The 23,814-nt window shown below is 41.7% G+C and overlaps 1 protein-coding gene across 1 annotated transcript in view; it reads right to left on the bottom strand.

The window, feature by feature from the left end:
- Positions 1–23,597, bottom strand: part of ptprda (protein tyrosine phosphatase receptor type Da) — a 945,911-nt gene extending 922,314 nt beyond the window's left edge. Inside the window, exon 1 of the mRNA XM_089127357.1 lies at positions 23,524–23,597. The gene's annotated coding sequence lies outside the window, so the exon portion shown is untranslated. The remainder of the gene's footprint in view (positions 1–23,523) is intronic.
- Positions 23,598–23,814: the final 217 nt, after the last annotated feature.

The raw sequence follows: 23,814 nt of genomic DNA on the forward strand, positions 1-23,814 counted from the left end.
CCCCTGCCTGGTTCACGGATTCTGCCTCTACTCTGCCTACCCTGATCTTCGCCTGGTAATTCGACGTCGATTCAGCCTCTTCTCCAGTACTGTGTTTGCTGTCTTTGACCCCTGCCTGTCTGACTATTCTGTTAATAAACTTTGCGCTGCACATGGATCTCTCTGAGTCTGGTGATTCACAACACTGTCATTAATGGTTATATAAATAAAATCAGTACATGATTATAAACTATAGAGGGTCTTCTTTTTTGTGTACACTCTTATTAACATCAAAACCTTGTGTTTTGTAAAATAAATCAAATAAACAGGGTGCGCTTTCAGCTCAATCTGTCTCCGCAAACTATCTTTCTGAAACAAGTCTGGAAAATGTACTGAAACTCAGCTAATACTTATCTCACAAACATGAAACAAACGTTTAAATAATGCTTTAAATTTCTACTTTTAAATAAAACAATTCACATTTAAAACAAATATTTTCCTGCAATGTTATCTGTATGAACCTTAAAGAAGTACAATTTATCCTGTCTCAGCTTATTATCGTTAATGAGTTCACACCCTCTTGCAGAGTGCACAATTCATAAGATAATGTGTTGAGGCCATAAGCGAAAGGTTTGATAAACAAGGTTCGGGAGGAGCAGGTGGAGTTACTTAACTCAATCAGCACCAGTGGAGAGCAATCAGTAATCAATCTAGGACACGATAAATATCAGCAGAACCCACACTTGTTCCTTGACAGTTTATCAGCATCCCACCTCCACCCCATCTCCTCTCTTTTAGTTCCATCTCTAGTTCCATCTACTCTTACCACAGCGGGAGTACTCTGGGTTCGGGCAGAATTCCGAGCTCGGAGCCCTCCACCCGGACAGCACGCCAAGTACACATAATCTTTATCATAATAATTATATGTAGATGCGAACTCGTGAAATAGGTAAACACCCCACGCAAACGCCTTAAAAGCTGCAAGTTTCATCATTATATTCATTCACTTTCTTGCGCGTTTGGAAGCAACACCGGGGCAGAGGCTCTTCAGTTCGTCCTGGACAGTGACGAAGAGTTCACATTTTCCTCAGAAGAAGAGTGGGACTCAGATGATGAACGTTTCTATTTTGAAGAGCGACTTGATCCAGCTGTGGATACAATTTCAGAAGAGTAAGTCTTTTAGTTTAATTTACATTAGTTGACAAGCTATTTTATATAAACATGTAGCCTAGATATTTTACCGGTTGGACTATTTATTATAGGTTTTAGTTATTTAACCCTCTGGGGACCAAAAACATGCCCCGCGTTTTGCTCGTTTTTTTTTTTTTTTTAGCAATCCAAAATAAACGTCTCTGGTTATGCATGTAACCTTAGTTCCCTGAAGGGAATGTGACGCTGCGTGTAACCGCTATGGGAATGCCCCTGCGTGAGTGCGTCATGAAGCACGTATGAAATCAGTCCAAGCGCGACAGCTTCTGATTAGACCCCGAAGCCATTTGTTTTGAGAATAATGGCTGGCTGATGACGTTATTGGCTGGCTAGCCGGCTCAGCCAAAACCTAAATGGCTGCTGCAGCCGCCAAACTTTTCATAGCTGCAAACGGCTGAAGCTGCCACTTCATGTCTACATACGTCACATACATATGTTATACTGATTTACTAGATCTCTAAATTTTCCAGCAATGCATGGCTTACACTATATTCTTACAAAATGCAATACAATGTAATAAAGAAATGCAGAACAAAGACTTATAAGAATGGTTGCAACTAGCAGATATGACCATGAAACTTTCCCAGTTGATTACTTACATTAAGATGAGAAAAAGAAAATGTATCACAAGTTTTGTTTAATTTTATGTTTAAATATGCAAATTAGGCAATATATAATTTAATATGTGCCAATTTGCATATATTTTAAAAAACGAAATCTGAGTATTGGATAAAGCCAGGTTATTTTCATTGTGTTCACATATTAGATAGGAAAAAAATTACAGAGGGATTTATGGATATCTACTTTTGTTATCCTGTAAATCAGAATATAATGATTTTCGCCATGTTTTTTGTAATAAAATGTTATACATATCAGGCTACAAATAATATATTTACAAATCCCTCTGTAAATGTCTTCATAAAATAACTAGATCTACTGAAGTGGAGATTTCTACGGACGAAAACAGACGAAGTGTAATAAAATAAAGACCTAAATGTATTCTGAAAGGACCCGAAGACAAAAACCCTAAAATCTCAAAATTGACCAGTAAAAAAAAAAGAAAAAAAAAGAAAACTATGTTTTTGCCTGCCGTCACCGTGTCTCGCCTTATAGTGTTAGTATTATTTTGGACAAAGTGCATACTTCAATGTACACTTAAGCATGCGTCGTGAATTAGAAATGTGGAAACGGGGTTGTTACTGCAGTAATATCACATTCAGTGCTATAAATCTCTCCATTCCAGAATATTTAATTCATAACATCAATCTTTGATTCAGGTGTTTGTGCAACCGGAAAGTATGTCTAAATTACCTTTCGTGCTTCGTTCCGCCATTTCACCTCAACTTCAAGTGTGAGGGGGAAAAAATAGCTTCTGTATGGAAAATGAGCAATTTTAATTGGTCGTCAATAAACACAGAGTCTGTCTGCGTATCATAGCAACGAGCACAAGACTGTGCTGTTGTGAATCCAGTGGGAAAATATATTTCGTGTGTCTATGTTATAGAAATATTATTTGATGCAAATAATTTTAGCCGGCTCAGCCAAACTTTATCAGCTGGCGGCTCAATTTGTCTTATGAGATTATTGGCTGGCGGAGGCTGATATTCTAAATGGTGCAAATGGCAGCGCCTGGCGGCGGCTTCGGGGTCTACTTCTGATAAGACTGAAAGCAAGCGCTCATGGGCATGCTGGGAGTATGGCATGGACACGAAGCATCTCGTTCCCTTCAGGGAACTAAGTTTACATGCGTAACCAGAGATGTTCCCATTCAGGGAACTTCGAGCTGTGTGTAACCGCTATGGGAACGCAAATACCAATGCCGCCATACGAACAGGTGTCCGCTGTGTGAAATCAGAGCGCACATTCAGACGAAAGCACCTGCGCCCCTGGAGTGGAGCTAAAGTCAAGATGATAGAACTTTACAAATGTGTGCGGTGATGACCATCCAGCCGCATCATAAACTTCTTGAATAGAAACTCCTGACAGAATAGCCTTAGAGGCAGCCATACTCCGGGTTGAATGAGCCCGGACAGCCAAAGGAGAAGGCTGACTGGCAGACTCCTAGTCAAGTGAGATGGCCTCGACCACCCACTTGCTCAACCTCTGCTTAGATGCGGGACAACCTCTCTTAGGAGGCCCAAAACAAACAAACAACTGTTCAGACTTCCTCCAGGGCATCTCTGTGGACATATGCATCTAGGGCCCTCACAGGGCAGAGCAGATTCAGTTTCTCTTGGTCCGATGTCAGAAATGGAGGAGGGTAGAAAGCCTGCAGCACAATAGGCCTGACCACACTGGTTGGGACCATAGGAACATACCCCGGTCTAGGCAGGAGGAAAGCCTTCACCATACCGGGAGAAAACTCTAAACACGAGGGAGATACCGACAAAGCTTGAATATCTCCTATTCCCTTTAAGGAAGATATAGCCAGAATAAAGATAGTCTTAAGAGTGAGAAATTTCTCAGGAACATCCTCAATGGGCTCAAACGGTGCAAGACAGAACCCTTCTAGAACGGCCGCCAGGTCCCAAGTCGGCACCCTCGTGCGCACTGCTGGCCTCAGCCTCAGAATACCACGAAGGAAACAAATTACAAGTGGGTGTCTCCCAAGAGAGGCTCCACTCAAAGGGATGTGGTAAGCAGATAAGGCCGCCACGTACACCTTTACTTTGGAGTGGGATAACCCTGTGGAGAAACGCTCCTGAAGGAATTCTAGCACTGGCGACACCGGGGAGTTAACTGGGTCCAACTGGTGTTCTCCACACCAAGAGGTGAACATTTTCCACCTCAAGGCATATAATTTCCTTGTGGACGAAGCTCTGGTTTGGAGGATGGTCTCCATAACCTCAGTCGAGAGACCAGATTCTATGTGCTGGGCCCCCTCAGAGGCCAAGCCCAAAACCTCCATAGATCTGGGCGGGGGTGAAGTATCGACCGGCACACCTGAGATAGAAGGTCCCTCCTGATCAGAATCTCCAGAGGAGAGCCGTCGAGGAGAGAAATTAGGTCCGCAAACCAAACTCGGGCCGGCCAGTACGGGGCTGTAGACTTGGAATTAAAGCCTCTTGTGTTTCCCCGTTATTATTCAATTTATGGGACCAGACACGAGTTATCTTGCTAAGAAAGTTTAATATATGTATATATTAGGGGTGTGCAAAGCAGCCGCTATTTGTATTTGTTCAGGGAGGAAAAGTATTTGTATTTGTATTTGTATTCGAGTAAAATTCAAAATAGGCATAAAAATCTTTAAAAATAGGCCTACTTTATAGTGTATGGATTCTTTAATTATATCCATTATAATAATTATGGATATGCAATATTGGTTGATTTTTTCTATAAATCCAGCAATGAACATGTAACAAGAAAAGTCATTGAAAAGAAAATAACAGTCAGCCATTACCTCATGAACCATGGTTAAACCAACAACTAATAAAATACAATTGTGAACATTATGAACCCCAACACCACGGTGGAGGACGCTGTGCAGACAGAATAAGTTATATGGATAATTTATAGTGAGGAGGTTGATTATGAGCCCGACGCGAAGCCTGAAGGGTTTTCGCTATAACTACGCCTCGCTCTACATTACCCCGCTTATTACATGGCTACCTACCAAATAAATCAATAATTTGACTCAAAATATGGATATAAAAAGGAGTTTATTGATTTAAAAAACGATTGTATCGCTCCCGCTAAAAAAAGAAAAATAGTCCGTTCTGTCTCTACGTTTAGAATCCATGGCAACGCTCTGTTTTTCATAGCAACGGTGTGTTGTAGCCTACTTATAAGCAGCGGCCTGTTATAATAACAGACCGCATTCTACATTGGAATTCAATCAAGCCATGAAACAAATAATTACCGTTACCGAGCTAACAGAGCTACGTAAACAGAGCGAACATGAAAACACCCGTCTGCAGACGTCAATAATGGAATATACTCCCGATCAAACTCCGCTTCCCGAAAGTTATAAACTGCCACCGGAACATATAGGTACAAACATCTATTAAACAAAAATAGTGATGCAGTTAAGTGTTTTTTTTTTTCGCTCAGCCGAGCCCTCTCTGTTGCTGTGTGGAGCAGCCTGTGTCAGTCACCTCTTCCTGAACGTCACTCACTCAACTCGCGCACTGACTCAAGTCACTCAACTCGCGTCTTGTGAGGAACGCAGCTTTTTGATATAAAGTATTTCTTGTTCCCGAATACAAATATTTTTTTAAGTATTTGTTCGGAATAAGTATTCGTAAAAAACACATTATTTGTACCTTTCCGAATACCGTATTCGGATTCGGCTCCACCCCTAATATATATATATATATTGTTACGTCCACCTGATTAAAGGTGAAGCAACATAAAAACGGAGAGGCCACACATGGAACTCAATTTAACAAAATAATATTTAATGAACAAACCATAAACGGTAACATAAATAACAAAATAAAGAAAAATAAATCATTCTGGAACTGAAGAGGAAAAGATGCCACCAGTCCAACTTCGTCAGTCCTTTTAAAATCCCATCTCCTGACAATGCGTAATCATGCAGCAGCTTAATCCTCCACACCTGATCACTGGAGATTTCCCACACCTGTTCCCGATGCTCCTCCAGAATCTAGAACACCTGGTGGAAAAATACTAAAGGCCATAACACCTTCCCTCTTAAAACAGAGGCCCCGAAAAAGGGAACTCTGCAACCCCAACTTCACATCCTCAACATTCGTAGGCTCACATACAAATGTCACTTACCCCTTTTCTTCTCATCACCTACCCCAAACTCCGACCTTCAGTGTTCTCAGCCGCCTTGAAAACACTAAAAGACAAGATCAAGGGGCAAATAACAGGATAACAGGGTCTCAATCATCCACTGGGGAACGGGACAATGCATCCGCCATTACATTATCCCGTCCCCGAATATGGCGAATTTCCAAGTTGTATGGCTGTAATAATAGAGCCCAATGAATAAGTCGTTGGTTAGGTGATCGCAACGATTTCAAAAAAACCAGTGGGTTGTGGTCCGAAAAAACCACCCCACATATACATCAAAATGTTGCAATGCCCACACCAAACCCAATGTTTCCTTTTCGATAACGGAATAATTAGATTGATACGAATTAAACTTCCTCGAAAAATAGTTAACTGGTCTGTGAATCTCATTATCATCCTTTTGCTATAGAACAGCTCCTGCACCAACCAGACTGGCGTCAACTTGGAGCTGAAACGCTCGATCCCACCGAGGTGCAACTAACACAGGAGCAGTAGTCAGCAGAAGTTTTGCATTTCTAAATGCACCCTGACAGCAGTGATGTTTTTGTCAGTGATGACGATAACGAAATGATTTCGTTAACGCACCGTTTTTTTATGACGATAACGCGACGATGACTAGCTAAAAATAGCTCTGAGGTGACTAAAACATGGCGAGACGTTTTCGAGTTTTCGTTGACGAGACGAGACGGAACGAAAATGATTATAAGTCTGACGTTCACAATGCATGTAATTTCTGCCTGTTTTGCATGAAATCGGTCTGTATGGAGCTAAAAATAAGTATCAGCAATGCTGCCGTTTCCTATCGCGTGCGCCCAGCACCGGCCGCCGCGCACGCACTAGATTCCACACAACAACAACAACACGGGGTTTAATGGTAGTTTTTGTACCAAGTCAAGTCAATAGAGTCGGACAAAAACTAGGATAAAACCTGTTGGAAAGCATATTTTGCAGCGATGTTTTTGTGAGAATATCGGTGAACTTCCCTGACCACTCGGTGAGTTTGACGTCTTTGTAAACTAATGTTTAATGCGTTTTATGAATGATTGTGTGGGTGCTAACACACAAACCTAAAATTCTCGGGACAACAGCATTTGTCCAAATTTCAATCTTAACTGTTCTATTTAATCAGAAACGATCTTAACCCTTATGTGCTGTTGTGGCTTTTTTCAGCCACTAAGGGGTATTTTTTAGTCTTAATTTGGCCGTAACTTTTTCTTTGTTTCAGCAAATGGAATGATTTTTGGTGACAAATCTTATTTTGACACATATTTTGGGAAAATGCTTTGAAATTTTTCAAAAACTCAACAGTACACTCTGGGCAAATTCACTACCCTTTCGTTATGTTCGTGGCTGAAAAAAGCCACTACTTTAAACTGCTGTAAAAATGTATCAGATAAATATTTTTTTCAAATTTTTTTGCATAAATCTATTAACCGACCTCAGTCCTGATCAAAACTACTAAATGTTTAAAAAAAATTCAGGATTTTAACTCTTTAATTGCCAAATTCATAAATGATGTCACTGATTTGGGAAAAAAAACACAGAAAATGACTTATTTTCAATATAAAATATGATTGTGGACTGGATTTTTTTTCACCTTTTATCACAGTCTTGGACATGTCAAAGATTAGAAACAACATTGGTTTTGATGCATTGTTAGTTTTTGTGTAGCATCAGATTTTAACTTTTTCTCCCTCATTTACTGTTCGTGGCTGTTTTTGCCCCATTGACTTCCATTATAACCACATTTTTTGATTGCAAAGCCATGACACCATAAAATCATGCATTTTTGATTGTTGATGGTTTTCCCTGTTGGGAAGAGGTAAAATTTGTAATTTTTACTGTTGATAACCAGGTGGAACCATTTAACCCTTTAGACAGGCCTGTGCAAAAAAAAGCTTAGTTTCTGGCTTTTACATGCAGTTATATGGAGTATAATAGCATATTACAGTGTGTATATGTGTGTGTGGGTGTGCGTGAGTGTGTGAGAGAGTGTGAGAACTCACCTTGATGCGTCTGAGAAAATAAAAATATACACTTCAGCTCTCAAAACTACATGGAGTAAACAAAAACAAAGTAAGTGTATTTATGCATCTGCTGCCTTTTGATGGTGAGAAATGCAGACTAAACAAAAACAAAGCAAGTGGATATAAACGCTTGTCATTTGATGGTGAGAAGAGCAGCAAGCAACATGAGAGAGGGCTTGACTTGTAGTGAAGTTTTAGAGATGATTATGCAGTCTGACCCCTCCAGCGAGCTGCAGGAGGTATTGTCTTCTCACTCTGACCGCAGACTCAGGACAGTCAGATCCTGGTGTGGATGTGGCACCCTCATCATCATCTCAAGCTTCCACTGAAGGCGAGGAGGATTCAGATGATCCTGGATCTGGATGGACTGGGAGAATCTTGAGAGGGACATGGTGGCTCTGAAAATCGCATGACCACTGCGATCATCCCACAGGCAACGTGTGGACTCCCCTCTGGATCTGTAGACGCTGGCCAAAATCAGTAGCCCCATGTTGGCACAGAGATCTGTGGAGTCCACCCCAGTCCAGTTTCTCATTGTGCGGTGTCCATGGAGGTTCGTCATGCTGACAATGAGGTCAGTCGTATCCTCCGTAAAAAACAGATTGAACACAGAATCCATGTTCTGAACCATTGCGATAGCATTGCGTGTCGGCCCTCGACTCACGCCTCTTGCAGGCTGAAGAAAGGGAATTGTCTCCGCATTGGGGGAAAACCATACTTCACCATTTCTCCCAATCCACCCAGATCCAGGATCCACAGAATCCTCCTGCTTTCAGTGGAAGCTAGAGCTCCACTGAAGGCGAGGAGGATTCAGAGGATCCTGGATCTGTGGACTCCACAGATCTCTGTGCATGGGGCTACTGATTTTGGCCAGCGTCTACAGATCCAGAGGGGAGTCCACACGTTGCCTGTGGGATGATCGCAGTGGTCGTGCGATTTTCAGAACCACCATGTCCCTCTCAAGATTCTCCCAGTCCATCCAGATCCAGGATCATCTGAATCCTCCTCGCCTTCAGTGGAAGCTTGAGATGATGATGAGGGTGCCACATCCAAACCAGGATCTGACTGTCCTGAGTCTGCGGTCAGAGTGAGAAGACAATACCTCCTGCAGCTCGCTGGAGGGGTCAGACTGCATAATCATCTCTAAAACTTCACTACAAGTCAAGCCCTTTCTCATGTTGCTTGCTGCTCTTCTCACCATCAAATGACAAGCGTTTATATCCACTTGCTTTGTTTTTGTTTAGTCTGCATTTCTCACCATCAAAAGGCAGCAGATGCATAAATACACTTACTTTGTTTTTGTTTACTCCATGTAGTTTTGAGAGCTGAAGTGTATATTTTTATTTTCTCAGACGCATCAAGGTGAGTTCTCACACTCTCTCACACACTCACGCACACCCACACACACATATAATATGCTATTATACTCCATATAACTGCATGTAAAAGCCAGAAACTAAGCTTTTTTTTGCACAGGCCTGTCTAAAGGGTTAAATGGTTCCACCTGGTTATCAACAGTAAAAATTACAAATTTTACCTCTTCCCAACAGGGAAAACCATCAACAATCAAAAATGCATGATTTTATGGTGTCATGGCTTTGCAATCAAAAAATGTGGTTATAATGGAAGTCAATGGGGCAAAAACAGCCACGAACAGTAAATGAGGGAGAAAAAGTTAAAATCTGATGCTACACAAAAACTAACAATGCATCAAAACCAATGTTGTTTCTAATCTTTGACATGTCCAAGACTGTGATAAAAGGTGAAAAAAAATCCAGTCCACAATCATATTTTATATTGAAAATAAGTCATTTTGTGTTTTTTCCCCCCCCAAATCAGTGACATCATTTATGAATTTGGCAATTAAAGAGTTAAAATCCTGAATTTTTTTAAAAAAAATAGTAGTTTTGATCAGGACTGAGGTCGGTTAATAGATTTATGCAAAAAAATTTGAAAAAAATATTTATCTGATACATTTTTACAGCAGTTTAAAGTAGTGGCTTTTTTCAGCCACGAACATAACGAAAGGGTAGTGAATTTGAACAATGCACAAGGGTTAAAGTGTAAAATACCGAACTAACCAAGACCAAATACAGTGTTTATTCAGGGATTGTCTTATTCATTTTTATGTTCAACATACTCCAAGTGTCATGTTTGTTTCATACTTTATATTAAAGTATGCATTCTTTGTTCAATGCACCTCAGTATTAGATATTTATTTTATTATTTTGTTTCTGAATGTTTGCAACTTTGCACTTTGCACAAGTTAAAGATAGACTGGATTGTATACATAATGTTTGTGTTTACAAATAATATGCATCTTATTGTTGCATACTACGTTGTTCATTGCACTTTAGCAATTTCTCAAATAAAGCCACAATTGCCAAAGTAAGAATGTTTTTATTCTTGGCTTTTTTTGGAGTAAAACAGTGATTCCACTGTTACCACTTTATCTGTGTACAATGTTCTTGTAGCTCAAAGTTTTTGCTGTTTAAACTTTAAACCATTCCTTTATTACTGTGATAACTGGTGAAAATAGCTTTTAATATTCAGGGGTAAAACTATAACTTGAAATATGGGGATAAAAGGTTTCTGCCCAATGTGACAATGAAGTAAAGCTTGGCAATGGCAGCACTGCATCTCCATCAATGAGAAAGTCTAGTTTATTATGCAAAGGTTGTAAGGTTAGCTTGTTTTATGAATTGCAACACTTGCTAAATCTGTCAAACCTAAGCCCATTTCCACTACTTTTTAAACTAATTTAATATGTGAAAGACTACTTTTTTATTACTAAAACTGATTAAACTTGACTAAAACCTTTTGGTGTTTTTGTCGACTAAAACTCGACTAAAACCTTTTTTTTAAACCAAGTTTATAAATGACTAAAATGTGACTAAAACTTAAAAGCATTTTCGTCCAAATGACTAAGACTAAGACTAAAACTAAAAGGGCTGCCAAAAACAACACTGCCTGACAGCTTGAAGACCATTCAAACGTATTTTCTTTTTTCAACAACTCAGTCAGCGGGGCAACTACGGTCGAGAAATTTGTGCAAAAACTGCGATAATATCCTATCATTCCCAGAAATCTCATCAGCTCCTTTTTAGTAGTGGGAGCGGGAAAATCATCAATAGCTCGCACCTTTTCTCGTACCGGACGCACCTCCCCTTGTCCCACCACTTTCCCCAAATAATCACCGTGGCTTTAACAAACTCACACTTCGCAAGATTTATTGTTAACTGGGCCTCAACGAGCCGAACAAACAGGGCACGCAACCGAGAACACTGTTCCTCCCACGTCTGACTATATACCACAACGTCATCCAAATAAACCGCACATCCTTCCAGCCCTGAAACCACTCGGTTCATCAGGCGCTGGAAGGTAGCCGGAGTGTTTCGTAGACCGAAACTCATAACATTGTATGAGTATGACCCTGAAGGTATAATGAAAGCAGAGACTTCTTGTGCCCGAGGAGTCAAAGGAACCTGATAATACCCCTTTAAAAGGTCGATCTTAGTCACAAATTTAGCTGAACCCACGGAATCTATACAATCTTCCATCTGCGGAAGCGGAAAAGAGTCGGGCTTCGTAATGCTGTTTAGTTTTCTATAATCAGTACAAAATCTAAACGTCTTGTCCGGTTTTTCAACCAGGATACACGGTGACGCCCAACTGGAATAAGATGGTTTCGCCAGCTCAGCATTTATCAAGTACCTGACCTCAGCTTCCAAATACTTCTGCTTTTCAGGGTGTACTCGAACTTCTCTGCCTAACGGGCACGGAATCTCCAACATCAATATCATGACAGATCAAGTCAGTACACGAAAGCGTATCAGAAAAAAGTACAGAAAATTCCCTTATTAACCTAATCAGCTGCTCGCGATTTTCTTCGGGCAAATGTTCCAACATAACCTATAATGTTCCAACATAACATAACCAACTTAGCCAGTTGTTCAGAATTACAAAGTCGAGGTTGCACAATACAGTCAGACGTAAGACCATCACTCTCAATGCCATTTAACTTCGCTCCTGAGGAATCACTCACCACCGAAACCACCGCCACCGATTTTACTTCAGCGGACAGCATTTTCACGTGTACGGCAGAAATAAGGTTAACAGATTCACGTGGCACAATTGGGTAGATTTTCTCCTATCTGGCGTCGAAACAATATAATTTTGATCTGATACTCACTACATCACGGTATAAGGACCTGCAAATTTTGCCAAGAAAGACGATCCAATAACAGGAAGCAAAATTAACACTTGATCTCCGGGACTAAATTCACGACGCTCGGACCTACGATCAAACCAGGTCTTCATTCTCAATTGTGCTTTAACTAGATTTTTTCTGGCCAGTTTACCTGCCATAACCTACGTCGGAAACCATTTATATAATCAAGGAGATTTACAGACATTTCAGGTCCAGTCACGTTATCCTTCAAAAGAGACAACGGACCTCTTACCTGGTGACCGAACACCAAATCGTTAGGGCTAAATCCAAGGGTCTCTTGAACAACCCCGTGTGCGGCTAGCATCAACCAAGGAAGCCCCTCCTCCCAATCTTTATTCAGTTCGTTACAATACGCCCTCAACAGCTATTTTAGCGTTTGATGAAATCGCTCAAGAGCTCCTTGGCTTTCAGGATGATACGCACTACTCTTATGATGTTTCACACGCAGTTGTTGCAAAATCTGCTCAAACATACGAGATGTAAAGTTAGTTCCTCTATCAGTTTGAATAATTTTAGGAATGCCAAAAACTGAAATAAATTGGGACAGAGCTTTTACCACAGACCTTGTGGAAATTGTTCGTAGAGGATAGGCAGCGGTATATCGAGTGGTCTGGCACATGACAGTTAACAGGTAGTTAGAACCTGCCTTGGATGGTTTTAACGGCCCCACACAGTCAATAGTAAGATACTCAAAAGGATTTCTCACTGCAGGAATGGGAAACAACGGTGCCGGAGCCAAAACCTCATTCGGTTTACCTACCATTTGACAAGTGTGGCATGTCTTAATAAAACTCGCCACATCTCTTTTTAATCTAGGCCAGAAAAAATAGCGCATTACACTATTATAAGTTTTCTTGACCCCTAAATGCCCAGCTATATCCCCGTGAGCAGTTCTCAACACCAAATCACGCAACTCCTCCGGAACAATAATCTGATATACAGGTTCGCCCAAAGCACGATCATTACAAGGCGTCCACTTACGAACTAAAATGCCATCACTCAGGAAATAACCAGAAGCCATACTTTCAATTTCGGTATCAGATTTAACCGACGCAAACAGTGTTGTCAACCCGGCATCTTTTCTCTGAGCCAAAATTAGGTCATCACGGGAAATCGAAGGCGGCAACAAAGATAAATTACCCAAAGGATTGAAAGAAGAGTTTTCTATTTTTTCACCGCTCTGGGACACATTCGTTTCAGTATTCATAGCTTGAGTGACTGCACAGGAAACGAAAACATCGGGAAACTCCTGGACACTCTTATCTACCTCTAAAGATAAATTTGGATTAGCCTTCACAATGGGAGGTACCACCCCACCCCACACACGATTTCCGGCCAAATTATTTCCTAAAATTACATCTACCCCTTCCACAGGTAAGGAAGGACGTAATGCAATTTCAACTTCCCCGCGCACCAACTCCAAATCAAACTGAATTCTGTGTAACGGAGCAGAGAATATTTCCAGCCCAATACCCTGAATCAGAACACTATTTCCTGTACTGGACCCAGAAGAAAAATTCAACTTCGATTCAACAATGAAAGATTCAGAAGATCCTGTGTCGCGCAGAATTCTTACAGGCACTTTAACTGAGCCACCAACTAACGAAACATACCCCGTGGTAATAAAAGGACCATAATCCGAATGGGACCCGCCAACCTTTCATGGTTCACACGTAGTAAAAGCTGACGCAAGCCCCACAGCTTTTGCACTGGCCTTATACTTGCCTTTCAGCACCGGGCATTCCTTTTTCCAGTGGCCCCTTTCCAGGCAATACCTGCAAATGGAATTTGGGTCTACGTTTCTATTTGTCCTATACTCTGCTTTTAACGACTTCGGTCTATCTTGATGTTAAAAATGATAATCTCTTTGGTAAACTGAATTTTTATGAATCAATACAAATTCATCCGCTAAAACTGCAGCTTCTGCCGCGGTTTTCACCTTTTGCTCATTTAAATACGTCACTATCTGCTCAGGAATAATATTCTTGAACTGCTCCAAGACTATCAAATCACAAAGACTCTCAAAAGAATCTATTCCTAAAGACGCGCACCAACAGTTCATGATCTCTCGCGCCACTTCCACATGCGTTTGCCGGTCTCCTTTTTTCCATCCCCTAAACCTGCGACGATAAGCTTTAGGGACAAGTTCGTAAGCTTTTAAAACTGCGTCTTTCACGACCTGATAATCTTTTCGCCCTGCTGCTGATAGTGAAATAAAAGCTTCTTGAGCTTTTCCCTCAAGAACGCTTTGCAACAAAAGAGTTCGTTCTGCATCATTCCATCCTCTATCCTCAGCAACGCATTCAAACAACAACAAAAAAAAACTTCTAGATTGTTTTCGTTAAATCTAGGCAGCAACTTGGTCATATTTGCAATATTTAATGTTCTACTTAAACCAAGTTGACCATCAGAGTCGCCACTACTTCCCATTCTCCCTTCAGCAACCAATCTTAACCGTTCGGTTTCTTGAGCCAACTTAGCCTCCTGAATTTGTTTCTCATACTTAAATTTCTCAAACTCCCTATCACGCTCTCGTTCTTCAATTTTCAGTTTTTCCAATTCAAGCTGTCTATCCAGTTCACGTTCCCTACTCTGAATGTTCAAAATTTCCAACTGCTGCGCAAAAGTAAACCCCCTCTGTACTCCCATCATTAGCGGCGTTGACGTACCGTCTGGTGAAATTACTTCTTCTGATGGTGCATCCGCAGTTAAAATCATCCTCTCCACCAATTTCTCTTTTACCAAATCCCGAAACTGTTTTACCTTCGTACCTTTTGTTACCACTAACTCAAAATTAAAATGTTCAACTACCTTAGCTAATTGATCTCTTGAAAGATCCTTCAATTTCTCTCCCGTGGGAGCTGCCAAAAAATCTTGTAGTTGATCCATTTTAACTGAACTTCACGTATTTCCGTTTTATCTCTTTCAAAATCAATTAACCTGTTGTTCCCCTTTTCCTAAACCGGAAAATAAAAATGCACAAAGACCAGGGCAAGGCAGATAGCACCACAATGCCAGGAAAAATCAAGAGCCATCCCGTATCTAACTAAGAAATCATCTAAATAACTCAACCCTAGTCTTCAGTACGATCCCATGCAGCTCAACGGCTAATCCGTCTACCCGCGTCTGACGTACCAAAAACAACAAACTAAAATAATAAATTAAAATAAAAAAACAGTGTCACCGCTCTTACACCTAACACGGGAGTTCACGTGGCTCTGATGGTCTAATCAATCTAATTAATCCCTCCCGGCAATTATAGTACAAATCTGTCTTACCTCTAGTCATGCACAACAGGACAAAATTTTCCTCTTCAGCCCCAGCAATCATTTACCAAATAATAAACCAATCAAATGTTCCATGGTGATTTCTCCCCAAAAATAATTGGAATCAACCTCCTTCGATCACCTTCCATATCACAACTTTACCTAATAATAACCTTACCCAAGATTCTTCACTGAGCCTCTCTCAGGTTAGTAGACGAACCCCCATTTATGTTACGTAAGATTAAAGGTGAAGCAACATAAAAACGGAGAAGCCACACATGGAACTCAATTTAACAAAATAATATTTAATGAACAAACCATAAACGGTAACATAAATAACAAAATAAAGAAAAATAAATCATTCTGGAACTGAAGAGGAAAAGATGCCACCAGTCCAACTTCGTCAGTCCTTTTATAATCCCATCTCCTGACAACGCGTAATCATCCAGCAGCTTAATCCTCCACACCTGATCACTGGAGATTTCCCACACCTGTTCCCGATGCTCCTCCAGAATCTAGAACACTGCCACCTGGTGGAAAAATACTAAAGGCCATAACAATATATATATATATATATATATATATATATATATATATATATGTGTGTGTGTCAGGAGAGAAACTTCAAGATGTTGTGTTCATGCCAGGTCTATATGTTTCTCCATGTTTCTCCGTTCCTCTCCCCTCTCACCCGATCATGCCTACATGTTTCTCTGAGAGTAGTAAAGTATCAATGAGCCTTTATACATCACAGACAGTCTTACAGCTTCCTTGTAAGGTAACAAAACATGTTGCTCTGAGCTTCTCAAAATTAGAACGTATATGTCATATGTGCACAACTATCCTTGTTGTTTACATCTGTGATACACTCACATCACTGGAAACATTTATGCTAAGTGAACATATTACATTGCACACATACCTCTAAGCAATATATATAGCTTTCCCCTGACATATGTTATCTCTTCTCATGCATTCAAACTCATGCTTTTGAAACTCCATAAGATAATACATTGATTATGAAAATTAATAAAGAATAATAATACAGATACATAATATTTAATAATAAACCAATATTAAAAGATGAAATTTTAGTCTTTAGGGGCTACTAACAGTAAACTGACCCCGTCCCGGCGAACCCTCTCCAGAACTCCTGGGAGCAGAGCAATCAGGGGAAATGCGTACTGGGGTGACCTCGGCCACTCCTGTACCATCGCATCCAACCCCAGAGGGGCTGGTAGACTTAGAGAGACCACAGTGGGCGGTGAGATGTTTCTCTGGATGCAAATAGGTCTAACTCGGCACGACCGAAATGTTTCCATAGGAGCTCCACCACCTCGGGGTGGAGTCTCCACTCCCCGGGCCTCGGCCCCTGCCTCGACAGGATGTCTGCTCTCTGATTCAAATACCCTGGGATATAAATCGCCCTCAATGAAAGAAGCTTCCCCTGGGACCACAGAAGGAACTGGTGAGCCAGCTTGTATAATGGGCGTGAGCGCAGACCCCCTTGATGGTTTATATAAGAGACCACCGATGTGGTGTCTGACCGGACAAGAACATGGTGACCTCTCAGGTCTGGGAGGAAGTGTTTCAGAGCCTGAAACACCGCCATCATTTCTAGACAATTTATATGCAAATGAAGATGATGGTCCTGCCACAGACCCCGGGCCAAGTGACCACTCATGATCCCCAGCCTGTGAGAGAGGCGTCCGTCGTTAGAGTTACACAATGACACGGGCTCCCAGCACAGGTCCCAGGGACAGGAACCAAGGTTATTTCCATATAGCCAGGGCACGGAGACACAGACGCGTGACCCTGATCTTGCGGAGCGGGTTTCCCCTCGGGGAGAACCCCTTGGTCCTGAGCCACCACTGCAGTGGTCTCATGTACAGCAGGCCACACGGTATAACGTTGGACGCTGCTGCCATCAGACCCAGAATTATCTGATATTCTTTTACAGTGAGTGACTGGCCTAGCTTTGCTTGCTTGACGGCTGAGAGAATTGAAGCTATACGAGGAGGAGACACACGTGCCTGAATCATCGTCGAATCCCAAACCACCCCCAGAAAAGTCATACTCTGAGCTGGAGAAAGCACACTCTTCTTGGTGTTGAGCCTCAACCCCAACCTTTTGATATGGGCGAGGACGACATCTCGATGCTGAACCGCCTGATGCTCCGATTGAGCCAGAATCAACCAATCGTCAATGTAGTTTAAAATACGAATGCCCTGGAGTCGCAGCGGAGCCAGAGCTGCGTCCATACATTTCGTGAAGGTTCGAGAAGACAGAGCTAGGCCGAACGGAAGAACCCGATATTGGTACGCTTCGCCCCTGAAAGCGAACCTCAGGAACTTCTGGTGTCGTGGAAGGATGGAAATGTGGAAGTATGTGTCTTTTAGATCTATTGTGACAAACCAGTCCTCGGACCTAATTTGTGACACAATCTGCTTGAGAGTGAGCATTTTGAACTTGAGCTTCCCTACTGAGCGATTTAATAGGCACAGATCTAAAATTGGATGTAACCCCCCATCCTTCTTTGGAACGATGAAATAACGGCTGTAATAAACCAACTCTCTGTCGGGAGGAAGAACTCGTTCTATCGCCGCCTTCAGTAACAGAGATTTCACCTCCTGTTCCAAAACCAGAGCCTGCTCGGGGTCCACCACTGTGGGTAAAATCCCCCGAAACCGAGGCGGATGTGACCTGAACTGGATTGCGTATCCATACTCGATAGTCTGCAGGACCCATTGAGATATATTTGGAAGACCTTTCCACTCCACCAAAAATTCTACTAAAGGTACCAGTCTCTCGAGACTGGCCTCTGGAGTAATTTGAGTGACAGACACAGTGCCCTGTAACGGCGCACCGGCAGGGAACAACTGTTCTGACCTTTCTATATCGCTCCTCAGAGTGAGCGAGCGTCCCTCGGGAAAGCACTCACTGGGACCATCTACGCCCCAACACGCAGGCGGGGTTGACAGAACGGGCCCCTGAGGGCACCGAGATAGAACGGGCGCCTTGTGCAGCGGCAAACACCTTTCTCTCTCGGTGGGGACCACCCTCAGCACCCTGACACCCTTGGCGTCAGGGCTTCTTCCACGAGGCCTTCCTGGTGACAAAAAACGTCCTCAGATCGGCTTTGCGCCCTGTGCGAGGAGCTACTTGACGGCCAAGGCTGCTCCCGCCCAGCAGCCCCGGGGACATGTATTTGGAGGGGGAGGAACTTCTGGAGCGCCGCTGCCTGCTTTTTTTTCCTCCTGGAACCTCTCGATGACTGTGTTGACTGAGTCACCGAAGAGGCCAGCAGTCGACAGGGGTGCATCCAGAAGGAAAGATTTTTCTTTTTCCTTCATATTGGAAATATTTAGCCATAAGTGCCTCTCCGTGGACACCAGGGCTGCCATAGAATGGCCGACTGATCTGGCCGTCTCCTTGGTGGCACGGAGAGAAAGATCGGCCAACTGACGTAACTCTCTCAATATATCAGAACTCACTTCCTCCCCCTCACTAATGTCTTTTAATAAATCTGCCTGATAGGCTTGCAGAATTGACATAATATGACGACATGAAGCTGCCTGTCCCGCTGCCGAGTAAGCTTTGCCCACTAAAGCCGATGTGTTTCGAAGTGGCTTCGAAGTGGCCGAAGTGGCTTGGTGGGTAACGCCACCAAGGACGCCATTTAAAGGACGATGCCGTGTCAGGAGAAAGATGGCTTGCCAAAACTTCCTTCATCCTTGGCATCGCCCCGTAACCATGAACTTGGACCCAGAAATATTAGAGTAGGTTGAAGTCTGCTGCATGAAAATTCTAGCAGACACCGGTCTATTCCATGATCTAGCCACCTCAGCATGTAAATCAGGGAAGAAAGGCAAACACCGGCGTCTGTACACTGGATCTGTCAGGTAAGGGCAGAGATAAGGCGGAGCCCGTCTCCATCCCCGCTGACAGATCCATTTGCGAACCCCACGATTAAAGCCTCCGCTGTGCCTCGGCAGCAGCGGGACCCGAACCGCAGGGAGCGCCAACCGAACCACTCTCCTCGAAGAGGGCATGGTGGAAGCGGAGCGTTCTCATTGACAAACGCTCGCAATGCTCACAGCCAGCTCCCTCGAGAGCTGACTGGGCATGCTGCACTCCCATACAAACAACACACAGATTGTGTGTATCCCCACCCATGATGTAGAACTGCTGTTCGCTCACCATCATAATATTTTGTGTCTTATATATATAGTTTTTTATATATATATATATATATATATGTGAAAACTCCTGCCTAGCAATACTAAGGACAGACAAAAACACTTTGAGACACAGACTGATATTTCACACACACAGTATTTTTCTTCTGTATACTCACAATAAAAATAAAGTGTTTTGCTTCTTTCCAAATACAGAAAAATTAACATGATGCAAGTTCTTCACTCTTTCTGTCAGTGAACTCCAATTTGAAACGCTTTTGTAATAGATCTGTAACTCTGCGAAAATTCAGCCAAACAGGCAAACATACCCATGGGAATAAAACTTGAGATCGCATCTTTTAAATGAAGTAATTTATATGAAAAAAATTCTCAGCTTCTGTAATCTGTAAGAAAAGAGAGCAATTTCAGCCGGGCTAAGAGCTCATTAACTTTAATTCGTTCACACCAACTCACGGAGCGCGCTATTCACAAGATAATGAGTTAAGCCATCTATGCAGGTATGGTAAACGCCCCCAAGTTTCATCATTCACTCACCTATATTCAACACAATCTGACGAAAGTGCATATCTATACCATGAATTTAATATCTTCTAATAAAAATATTTAATAAAATCTAATAAAAAAATATATATTTTTTAATTTTTAGTGCATATGATTCGCTAAACCCCTTGGTATGCAAACCACATTTGTATATGTAAATGATATGTTTAGATCATCTATCTATCTATCTATCTATCTATCTATCTATAAATTACAGGAACGTCTGTCTGTCTGTGTGTCTGTGTGTGTGTGTGTGTGTGTGTGTGTGTGTGTGTGTGTGTGTGTGTGTCTGTCTGTTAATCACATATCTCTCGAACCGTTTGTCCGATGGATATCAAACTTGACAAGTGTCTTGCTACAGGCACGAGTAAGTGCAGTGCAGAGTCTGACATTGTTTGGATAAGAAATACAAAAGATATCGCAAAACATATCGCTAATAGAAGCACACATTGGCTTTTGCTGCTCTAGCCGCTGGCCACTACCCCTCTCACACACTAAGTGAGCACAGCACAGGACCAGAGACAGAGGGACGAAGAAAGCAGATTTGCTCCCTGAATCGTCGCTCTTATTCATTTGAGCACTCAAACACACCAAACCAGCAACTGCTAAAAACACACGGGCACACGGGCATTATTAGCACAGGACCAGAGACAGAGGGACGAAGAAACTAAATTTGCTCCCTGAATCGTCGCGCTTATTCATTTGAGCACTCAAACACACCAAACCAACAACTGCTAAAAACACACGGGCACATGGGCATTATTAGCGCAGGACCAGAGACAGAGGGATGAAGAAAGCAGATTTGCTCCCTGAATCGCCACACTTATTCATTTCAGCACTCAAACACACCAAACCAACATCTATCTATCTATTTATCTATCTATCTATAAATTACAGGAATGTGTGTGTGTGTGTGTGTGTGTGTGTGTGCGTGTGTGTGTGTGTGTGTGTGTGTGTGTGTGTGTGTGTGTGTGTGTGTTAGTCTGATGGATTTAAGACTTCACGGGTATCTTGCTACGGGTGCAGTGCCGAGTTTGACGTTGTTTGGATTAGCTACGCACAACTAAAAATGTCACTGAACTTTTGCTGTGTAATTGTAACAATGAGCACTCAAACACACCAAACCAACAATTACTAAAAACACACAAAAACTGATTTTGCATGGGCACTTTGCACTAGTTATGTATGAAAGCTAGAATTTAGAAATGATTTTAGAAAATAGGCCTAGTAGGTGTTTAGTAGGGGTGGAGCCGAATCCGAATACGGTATTCGGAAAGGCACAAATAATGTGTTTTTTTACGAATACTTATTCCGAACAAATACTTAAAATATGTATTTGTATTCGGGAACAACAATTACTTTATATCAAAAAGCTGCTTTCCTCACGAGACCGCAGTGCGCGAGTTGAGTGAGTGACGTTCAGGAAGAGGTGACTGACACAGGCTGCTCCACACAGCAACAGAGAGGGCTCGGCTGAGCGAAAAAAACACTTAACTGCATCACTATTTTTGTTGAATAGATGTTTGTACCTTAACTAGGTTCCGGAGGCAGTTTATAACTTTCGGGAAGTGGAGTTTGATCGGGAGTATATTCCATTATTGACGTAGACGGGTGCTCTCATTTTCGCTCCGTTTACGTAGCTCTGTTAGCTCGGTAACGGTTTATTTGTTTCTTACATGGCTTGGTTGAATTCTAATGTAGAATGCGGTCTGTTTTTATAACATGCCGCTGATTATAAGTATAACACACCGTTGCCATGAAAAACAGAGCGTTGCCATGGATTCTAAACGTAGAGACAGAACGGACAATTTTTTTCTTCTTTAGCGGAAGCGATACAATCGTTTTTTAAATCCACAAACTCCTTTTTATATCCATATTTTGAGTCAAATTATTGATTTATTTGGTAGGTAGCCATATCATAAGCGGGGGGTAATGTAGAGCGAGGCAGCAAATACAAACCCTTCAGGCTTCGCGTCGGGCTCATAATCAACCTCCTCACTATAAATTATCCCTAAACTTATTCTGTCTGCACAGCGTCCTCCACCGTGGTGTTGGGGTTCATAATGTTCACAATTGTATTTTATTAGTTGGTTTAACCATGGTTCATGAGGTAATGGATGACTGTTATTTTCTTTTCAATGACTTTTCTTGTTACATGTTCATTGCTGGATTTATAGAAAAACATCAACCAATATTGCATATCCATAATTATTATAATGGATATAATTAAAGAATCCATACACTATAAAGTATTTTTAAAGATTGTTATGCCTATTTTGAATTTTACTCGAATACAAATACAAATACTTTTCCTCCCTGAACAAATACAAATACAGATACAAATACCAGCTGCTTTGCACACCCCTAGTGTTTAGATTATATTTTGACTAGTTTAAATGCTGCCTTATTATCATATCGGTTGTAAATGTGCTGAAATGCGAAAATATACCATGAAGTGCACAGATGTGTTAGGCTAATGACTGCGTTGTGCCTCTCTAGTAATGGCCAATTGACACGCATATAGGCTTATCATTGCATTATTGAATAGTGTCTGTTTAAATTTTAAATGCGCGCACAGACAGACGTGCGCTCTGTGCGTTCATTCACTCTAGTAAGACTATACAGGCTACTGAGATTTGTTCTATACTGATCTGTAAAACTGAACATTTTGAACATTCAAAGAATAACTTTAAGAATAAATAAGAATAAACTTATTTTTACAGTTTAAGTATTTAAAGTGTAGTAAATCTCTATTTGTTTTGAATGAGTTGAAAATATTTATTTTACCAAAGCTATGCCCATGGTACTGTTACAGTGGAGGCTCCCGCTCCGTCTCCTCTCCGCCACCATAGGGAGCCTTCACCGGAGTATTGATCATTGGCCTTGAACTCAAATTCCCATCATACCTCTTACCTGGGACTGATTGCGTCACACACCTGCACCGCATTAGCACACACACATAAAAGCCACCTTCACACACACACCCTTGCGAAGTCTTGATTTGCCCCGGTGATCATTTCTGAGCGTTATTCCCTGTTTCTGGTTTTGACTTTGGACTGTTTGACTATTCTACGAGTGATTTCTGCCTGGCCTGATCTTGGACTGTCTTTGGATTGTGATTATTGCTGCCTGCCCTGAACTCTGCCTGTTATCTGGATTATCCCTTCACTCTGTCTGCATTGCTCTGTCTGCCTCGTTTTGACCCTGCCTGTACGACTCTGTCTAATAAAGCTGCAAATGGATTCTTCTGTGTTCCGTGAGTCATTACAGCTACACAATTTCCAGTTTTAGATGCATTTGGATTTCAGTCTTACCGTTCATGAAACCCTCGTCATTTGAGCTGTTTTCGGCCAGAAAAATGAAAGAATAAAACGCCTCAGAATTTCACCTGGAAGACAAAAACAACAGAAACATGTAACATTTTAGAAGTCATACTATTTGCCCCCTTAGTATTTCTGTATGAATTTATATTTCTGTTTATTTTGCGCTGACTTTATTATAAGCCTTGACATAGCTTTGGTCCTGTATGTGTTGTGATAAAGTATTCACTGAGGTAAAAGTTATAAGTCAATTTCCACCACAAAATTAAAAAAGGGAAAAAAATG

This window comes from Pimephales promelas, chromosome 1, assembly GCF_988280905.1.
Source record: "Pimephales promelas chromosome 1, fPimPro1.hap1.1, whole genome shotgun sequence".
NCBI classification, from domain to species: domain Eukaryota; kingdom Metazoa; phylum Chordata; class Actinopteri; order Cypriniformes; family Leuciscidae; genus Pimephales; species Pimephales promelas.